Below are 9,602 nucleotides of genomic sequence, written 5' to 3' on the forward strand. Positions count from 1 at the left end.
TCATCGGTTTGTTGTGGTGGTTTGTTTTGAAAATTCGGTCTTTGCTGATTGTAAGTATTATTGGATACTTGTTGATTGCTAGGACCTTGTTGGTTATTGTATGGAATATTTCGGTTATAATTCTGGTTTTGATTGTAAATCGGTCTTGGCGGTTGATAATTATTCTGATAATTATTTCCAGGCCTTTGGTTTATGTATGAAATATTCTCTCTTTGTTCCATTGTTAATTCAATACTTAGACAATCTTTTGTCAAATGTGGTCCTCCACACTGCTCACAACTAATTCGTATAGCATGAATATCTTTAGTCATCTTTTCCATTCGTCTCTCGAAAGCATCTATCTTTGCCGAAATGGAATCTAAGTCATGGCTAGAATCGGCTCTAGCTGCTTTAGATGATCTAATGATATCTTTTTCTTGATGCCACTCATGTGAGTGGGAAGCAGTATTATCAATAATTTTGTAAGCATCAGTTTCGGTTTTCTTCATAATCGAACCACCAGCTGCTATATCTATGTCTTTCCTTGTAGTGATGTCGCATCCTTGGTAGAATATTTGTACTATTTGACAGGTGTCTAAACCATGTTGCGGACATCCTCTTAACAACTTTCCATATCTTGTCCACGCCTCATATAGAGTTTCATTTGGCTTCTGTGTGAACGTAACAATTTCTGCTTGAAGTCTTACGGCTTTAGATGCAGGAAAGAATTGTTTAAGAAATTTGTCAATTAAAACATCCCATGTATCAATCGCTCCTTCAGGTAACGATTCCAACCAATCTTTGGCTTCTCCCTTTAAAGTCCAGGGAAATAACATGAGATATATCTGTTCATCCTCCACTTCTCGGATTTTAAATAGTGTGCAGATCCTATTAAAGGTACGTAGATGTTCATTTGGATCTTCCTTCGGCGCACCACTAAATTGGCATTGATTAGTCACCATGTGTAGAATTTGTCCTTTGATTTCATAATCTGGCGCATTAATGTCTGGATGAGTAATTGCGTGACCTTGGCCAGTGCGTTTAGCTCTCATTCGGTCTTCCATACTTAAGGGTTCCAGATTCTCCATAATTGAATTTGTTGAATCGGTATCACTAGATGATTCTGATTTAATAGTTCGTTCCTCAACAATCTCTGTTTGAATGATTGGTGGTTCCGGAGGAAAGTTTAGTGGTTCAGGATCTACGAACCGTTCCTGAATATTTTCTGGATTCTCAATTGTGAGGTTGGGTTCAAAAAATGGATTATCGAAAATTTGAACTGAAGTACTTGGTCGACTGGATGACGATTCTAAAGAAAAATCAACGGCGGTTATATTTGTTAAACGATGTCTTGATCGAGTTACAGGTGGTGAACGTACAAAAGGTGATGAACGTCTTGCTCGGTGCATTCACAGAATATCCTATTAGTTTTTAAAAGGAAAGAAAAATTATAATAAGTTATCCAATCAATAGATTTTTCTGATTTTGCCCACGTTTCGAATAGCCAAAAGATGCAGCAGAGGGGCAGGATTCGTTTGGTCTCAATATAATTGAGGACTGTTTGGCTCCAATAACCCGGTCCACGTACAAATCCAACTATTACTACGAACCAGAAAATTTTGATGTCTATCAATTTAACTACTTAAAATAAGTTTTCGTAATTTTAAGAAATTTAGATAAGAAGTAGAAAAATTTTAAGTCCTAAAAACTAGAATGGCGAGAAATAAGAGAGAAAAAGAGTTCGTCGCAAAAGGTTGAAAAAGAAAAAAAAATGGTTGAAAAATAAAAGGTGACGGAAAAATAAAAGAAACTTATAAAAACTTAAAAATACTTAACTAATTTAACCTTATTACTACAACTAACTTAAAATTATAATCGCAAATTGAAATTACTAATTGGAATGATAATTGATACATAGTAAAAGGTCTAAAAATATTAAAGCTTACAAGGAAAAACTAAATCCCAAATGGAAATAACTTAAAAAGAAACTAAAACTTAAAAAGGCGTCGCAAAATTCTAAAGCACCTAAATCTTAGTCTAAAGAAAAAGCACTTAAGGAATTTTACGGCAAAGCCTAAAAATCTAGGAGTAAAAATAACTATAGCAAAAACTAAGTTTAAAATTAAATATGAGCTAAAAAATACAAATATTACGCTACAACGATTAAAAAGGGACAAAATATAAAAATATACAAAAAGTTGTAAAAAGTACAATTTTTATAAAAATATTATTTTTATATTATTTATTTTTTTAATAAAACTACTAATTTTACAATTTTAATAAAAACTAATTAAAACTAAATACAACAAATTAAATAAAAAGTAAAATTAAAACTAAAACTAATAATAATAATAATAATAATAATAATTAAGGTTAAATAATAATAATAATAAATTAAAACCCGTAATTAATGCAGGTTTAGGGCTTCCTTGTCGCCTGTCAGAGACCCTCCGCGAGTCGCGGCAATTAAAGAGGAAAACCCCGCGAGTCGCGGGGTTCCAGAATTCAGTTGACAGGTTTCACTTTTTACGCGTTTTTTTTTTTTTTTTTTTATGTTTTCTGTTTTTAATTTAAATAAACGATTTTAAAATAAAACTTATATTTTTATAAAATAAAATAGAAATAAAGAAACTTATAAAACTTAAATATTTAACAAAATCTTAAAAATACTAATATTTTTGTTTTTCTTTTTATATTTTTCGAATATTTAAAACGTATTTTTACAAAAACGAATTTTTAATAAAAGTAACTAAAAAATCTTTTTTTTTTTTTTTTATTATATTAGCGTTGCGCTTCCGGCGTTTAAGAGTTGTTTCCCCGGCAGCGGCGCCAAAAATATACTTGATGCGAAGCGAGGTGTATATAAAATAGTTATTATTTTACTAGGAAAACACTATTAAATACGATACAATTTTACACAAGATATTTATTTATTTATAGAATGGATATACTTAAACCTTGCTACAACACTTATAGGCAGTGTACCTAATCGTACAGTAGTGTAGTTTTTAGTAAGTCCGGTTCGTTCTACAGGGAAATCTTTAAACAAAGATCAACGCTATATTAGTTTACTTTTATCAAAATACAAATATATATATAAGTAATATTATTATTATAAAAGGGGTTTTTACCGTTTAATGACCGGTTTGTCGATTTTAAAACTTTAGTCGCAGTTAAAACCTAATGTAAAATATAAAATAAATACAAGACTTAAATTAAAGCGTAAAGTAAATAACGATAATGAAATTGCGATAATTAAAAAGTACGATAATTAAAAATGCGATTAAATAAAATAACAATAAATAAAAGTGAGATAATTAGAAGTGCAATTAAATATAAAATAAAGGAAATTAAATATGAAATAAAAGAATTATGCTTATTTAAACTTCCGTAATCATGATGTTTGACGTGTTGATTTTAGTTTTATGCCCATGGGTTAATTGTCCTTTGTCCTGGATTATTCAATATGTCCGTCTGGTTTTTGTCCATAACAGTCCATCAGTCATAAATATAAATTGCAAGTGTCCTTGTCAAATTATTATTATACCCGAAGTTAAATATTCCAACTAATTGGGGATTCGAATTGTAACAAGGTTTTAATACTTTGTTTAATGAATACACCAGGTTATCGACTGCGTGTAAACCAAGGTTTTACTACTTTGTTAACAATTACACCAATTACCCTTGAATGTAATTTCACCCCTGTTTTAATTATTCTAGTGGCTATTAATCCATTCCCGTGTCCGGTTAAATGAACGATTATTCGTACAAATAAATACCCCGCCCATCGTGTCCGATCGAGTGTATATGGTAATTTATAGGGACGCCCAATTGTAAATCTTTATATTAACATTAACAAACTTTCATTTAGTTAAACAAATATAAAGCCCATTATTAGCCCATAGTCTAATTTCCACAAGTGTCGTTCTTTTGTCCAAACCCCAATTATGGTACAAAGCCCAATTACCCAATTTTAGTAATTAGCCCAACATCATGATTACTTCGTTTTAAATAAGCATAATAATAACTTAGCTACGAGACATTAATATAAAAAGGTTGAACATAACTTACAATGATTAAAAATAGCGTAGCGTTACACGGACAGAATTTCGACTTACACCCTTACAACATTCGCTAACATACCCTTATTATTAGAATTATAATTAAAATTAAAATATAAATTATAAATATAAATATATTTACGTATGAAGAGGAAGAGAAAAAAGATGATGAAATTTGATCAGAATTCGGTTGGCTTTATAGCCAGACTTGATTTTTGGGGCTCCGCGACTCGCGGCAAAATGCCCTTAAAACTCCGCGAGTCGCGGAGAGGTATTTACAGCTCACACCCTTGGAGTTTCTCGCTGCCGACGGTTTTTATTATATATATATAATATATATATAATTAATATAATTAATTATATATTATATTATATTTATATACATAGTTAACTTGTAATTTTTAGTCCGTTGCGTCGAGCGTTAAGAGTTGACTCTAGTCCCGGTTCCGGATTTTCGAACGTCCTCGCGTACAATTTAATATCTTGTACTTTGCGTTTTGAATCTTGTACTCTTGTGATTTCGAGACGTTTCTTATCAATAATTGGAACCTTTTTGATTGTCTTTTGTACTTTTGAGCTTTTTGGTCGTTTGCGTCTTTAATTCGTCAAATCTGTCTTTTGTCTTCACCTTTTATTATTTAAACGAATATCTCTTGTAAATAGAACAATTGCAACTAAAAGCTTGTCTTTCTTGAGGAATAATGCTATGAAATATATGTTCGTTTTTAGCATTATCAATATACCAATAGTACATACATCTAAAAGCTGTGTATTATACGAGTACGAATACGGGTGCATACGAGTAGAATTGTTGATGAAACTGAACGAGGATGTAATTGTAAGCATTTTTGTTAAGTAGAAGTATTTTGATAAGTGTATTGAAGTCTTTCAAAAGTGTATAAATACATATTAAAACACTACATGTATATACATTTTAACTGAGTCGTTAAGTCATCGTTAGTCGTTACATGTAAGTGTTGTTTTGAAACCTTTAGGTTAACGATCTTGTTAAATGTTGTTAACCCAATGTTTATAATATCAAATGAGATTTTAAATTATTATATTATCATGATATTATCATGTATGAATATCTCTTAATATGATATATATACATTAAATGTCTTTACAACGATAATCGTTACATATATGTCTCTTTTAAAAATCATTAAGTTAGTAGTCTTGTTTTTACATATGTAGTTCATTGTTAATATACTTAATGATATGTTTACTTATCATAGTATCATGTTAACTATATATATATCCATATATATGTCATCATATAGTTTTTACAAGTTTTAACGTTCGTGAATCACCGGTCAACTTGGGTGGTCAATTGTCTATATGAAACATATTTCAATTAACCAAGTCTTAACAAGTTTGATTGCTTAACATGTTGGAAACATTTAATCATGTAAATATCAATCTCAATTAATATATATAAACATGGAAAAGTTCGGGTCACTACACTTGAGTTAGCTTTTGGGGTTGAATTGAGCTCAAGTATATTATTTCACATGGTATCAGAGCTACGGTCATTGATGTTGGGACCACGCCCGGTCATTGATGTTGGGACCGCGCCCTCAGTAATCTGCGCCTCGTGTGAGGGGGGCGTGTTGAGTAAATCATCCCACATCGGCCTTGGGTAAAAGACACTTGTGGTGCTTATAATAGCTTGGGTTCCCCAACCACTTGAGTAACTTTTGGGTTGAATTGAGTTCAAGTCTATTATTTCATACTATACGATCGGGTTAGGCCATTCTAATAATATATTCTAATAGATGGGTGGTTCTAAACAGGCAACTATATTAATGAAGGTCAAAAGCGAAACTTTCTTTTTAGTAAATGTTGTTTGATACCACATTATCACACAATTAACTCCCCATTTGTATCTTTTGTAGACCCAAAAGAGAAATAAAGCACTAGATACGCTGCTCAAACTCAGGCGTACGAACAACATGCAAATTGTAACATCCCGTCTTTTTCTGTTTACTTTTCGTTTAATTATTTTAAGTCCATTAAATAATTATAACATCTTCTGTTAATACGCTTTTTTAAAACATCTCGTTTAGGTAATTCGCGCACCCGCTTTTAAACTCGAGGGACTAATGTTGTCAAGTGGACAAAGTGGGGACTAGTGGAACTAGTCAACCTCCCCACCACCACTCATTCACTTCTCCTTCTCATCTCATACTTTCACTTTTTCTCTCAACTCACTCAACAGAAATTCATCATCTATTCAAGATCTAGCAAGCATCAACTAAAACAAATTACATATTCGGAATCCTTGCATCTTCCTCTTCGAATCCATACCAATCTCATCTCGTTTGGGTAACTTTCTAAAAACACTAAATTTCATGTTCTTGATGTTTTTGACTTATAAAAGTGTTAATTAGTGTCTATGGCTCAAGTCTAACATGAATATGTGATTTATATGCTCGATCTTGCTATTTTATGTAATTAGCTTAAACTTGAATATTTGGGTGTGTTTGATATTGAGATTTGGTTACTTGAATGTTGTTAAATATTAAAAGCGCATGTATTAAATGTGTTACTAGCATCAGTAGCTTCAATTTGATGTGTAGGTTAACTTAGAAAGACTCCATAAACATAATTGCTAAATTTATGATTTTGAGTTAGGGTTTGATAGAAGTAAAATAGATTTTTGATGCATTGAAAGCTTTGCAATGTTAATTGTAAGTGTTTAGTAGTATTGTATCCATAATTACCTACGAAACGGCATATTATATGTGTGCATTTAATTCCCAAATCATCAATGTGCATTTATGGACTTGAAGCATTTATGATGAGCATTAATTGATCATTCAATTTGGAAATTCGATTATTGCAAATGATGAATTTGATTGATGAAACATGTTTAGTTATATTCCTCGTCAAATTACCTTTCCAACGATATAAGATACGTGTTTTGAATGTTTACAGTTCGTAATTTGTGTTTGAATGAAATTTGGTTTGAGACTTAGACATTTGAAACGACCCAGGCACCAGCTCACGTTATATGCCGCGGCGTGGCCTAGCTATGTCGCGGCACGACATTGGTCGCGTTTGGGGACTGTTCAACTTTCCACTTTTTCATTTATTTCCAACTATGCTACGCACCTCCGATTAACATGTAACTTGTTCTAACATGATTATATATAAATAATTAGCTCATAAAAATAGTTCGGGACCCGACCCGAACGTGTTGACTTTTTCGTTGACTTTGACTTGACCAAAGTTGACTTTTGTTCAAACTTAACCAATACTTGTTTAAACCGTTCTAATCTTCTTGTATACTTGATTCTTGCATGAAACTTGACAATTTGATTCACATGCTATATAATTGAGTTGTAACGAGCTATAGGACTAATTGAACAACTTTGACCGACCATGTTTTGTAATGACCCGGATTTTTCCGCTTATATATTGAAGATTAATATTTACATAATTAAATGTTTCCAACATGTTAAGCAATCAAACCTATCAAGATATATATATTTGGAATGGATTTTATGCAAATGTTTGACCACCCAGTCTGTCTGACGATTCACGAACATCATAATTTGAAATAATTATATAATGATGTATATATGGATATATATATATATATATATATATATATATATATATATATATATATATATATATATATATATACTTATGATTTATTAAAATGATATTTAAGTATCTCATTATATATAATAACAATTGGTTATATACATAAAATGAGATTACTAACTTAAAGACTTCAAGACTATATACATATATATAACGATTAACGTTATAATAACTTCTAAATTAAAATGTATGTATATGTATTGTATTAATATGTATTAATACACTTTTGAAAGACTTAATAATATATATCAATATATTTATACTCAATAAAGATAGCTATACTCATTTTCTCATTCAATTTTATCAAGAATCCTATTCGTATTCATACGGTATTTATACCCGTATAATACCCAGCTTCTATACGTATTTACTATAGGTATATACATACCAAATCATTGATCTTAGTAGCCCTCAATCAGTTGTGAGACATGTATAAACATGATGTAGACTTGTGAGAACCATGGCTTGGAAACTAGTATGACTAAATGCATAAAATTACAAACCATGGAGCCATGTTGTTGTCCCCATTTTGATGCCAACATGTAGGATAAATAATCATCCATTTCATTCCAATTAACTACGTTATTTTACTCTCTAAACACATACTCAAACACTCTCTCAAACCTCTATTCAATTCAGCAAGTATTGGTCTCATAATCCAAGTTATAATCATCATAACAAAGCTTGATCAAGAACACTTCAAGAATTCCAAGCCATCAAGGGTATCTTTGAACTCAAGATATTCTCCTTATTTCTCTAGCAAATTTACTCATTTGATTTGAGATAGTAACCTTATTCATAATCTTATTCGATTCATATTCATATAGCTATCTTATTTTGAGTTATAACTAATAACAACAAGAACATAGTTTAGATTATTTCTAAACTTGTTTGCAAATAAACTTAATCCTTCTAACTTGACTTTTAAAACACTTCAACACATGTATTATGATAGTATGTCAAGCTAACATAAGGATATAAAACTTGTAAACACAAAGAACACCTTAAAATCGAATATACGCCGTCTTAGTCGAACGGGGGCTGTTTTGGGTTTAATTTTAAAAACCTATCTTAAACTTTGAATTAAAAGATTTCCTTTGGTGAAAAATATTATTTTATATGGATATGAAATATATCCAAAATCCATGGTTAAAATCAAAGTGGAAGTATGTTTTTCAAAAGGGTCATCAAGATGTCGTTCTTACGACTGATATGACTATCTTCTCTTATTTGACACCTAAGCTGTATTTTTGACTATAAACTGTTGGGATTTAACAAGTTTCATAATACTTAAAACCCTTTTAAGAATCAAATAAAAGCGGAAGCTTGAAAATTATTACCAATTGAACTTGTTAATCTTTAACCTTTTAAAGTTAAATCCCAATTAGGATCGAGTTGTGAAACATACTTACAAACTACAAGTAAGAAAAGTGTTTATACCTTCTCCTAGCTTGTTGATAGATGATGATGAAGATGATGGTAAATGGAGCTCCAAAATGTGAAGCCTCAAGTTGTAATACCCCAAGCCTTTAATACCAAACCTTTGTACTTTAGTTAGGATTTGTTAACACTTGATTAGAGCTTGCAAAGACCAAAATATGAACTCTCTTTGAGTCACAAAAGCCCACGGCAGCCAGCAGCAAGAAAGTTTGATGTGTATTTTCAAGTGTTGTGGTCTCCAACAACACCTAGGTTCATATGCAAAAGAAGTGCAAGTAACCAAGCAAAAGAATAGCATGCTTGTGAAGACTCCCATGCCACTTCCAAACATTCAAATAAAAAAAATGATTTTATATAACAAGGCATATTTTATAAACTTGCTCATTTAATAAACTTGTCTTTATAAAATTGGATTTTATAAAACATATTTATATAAACTTGCATTTTATAAATTATGTAAACTTATTTATAAAACTCATTTTTTTTTATAAATTCCATATTGTAAGT

This window comes from Rutidosis leptorrhynchoides, chromosome 8 (genome assembly GCF_046630445.1).
Source record: "Rutidosis leptorrhynchoides isolate AG116_Rl617_1_P2 chromosome 8, CSIRO_AGI_Rlap_v1, whole genome shotgun sequence".
Taxonomy (NCBI): Eukaryota; Viridiplantae; Streptophyta; class Magnoliopsida; order Asterales; family Asteraceae; genus Rutidosis; species Rutidosis leptorrhynchoides.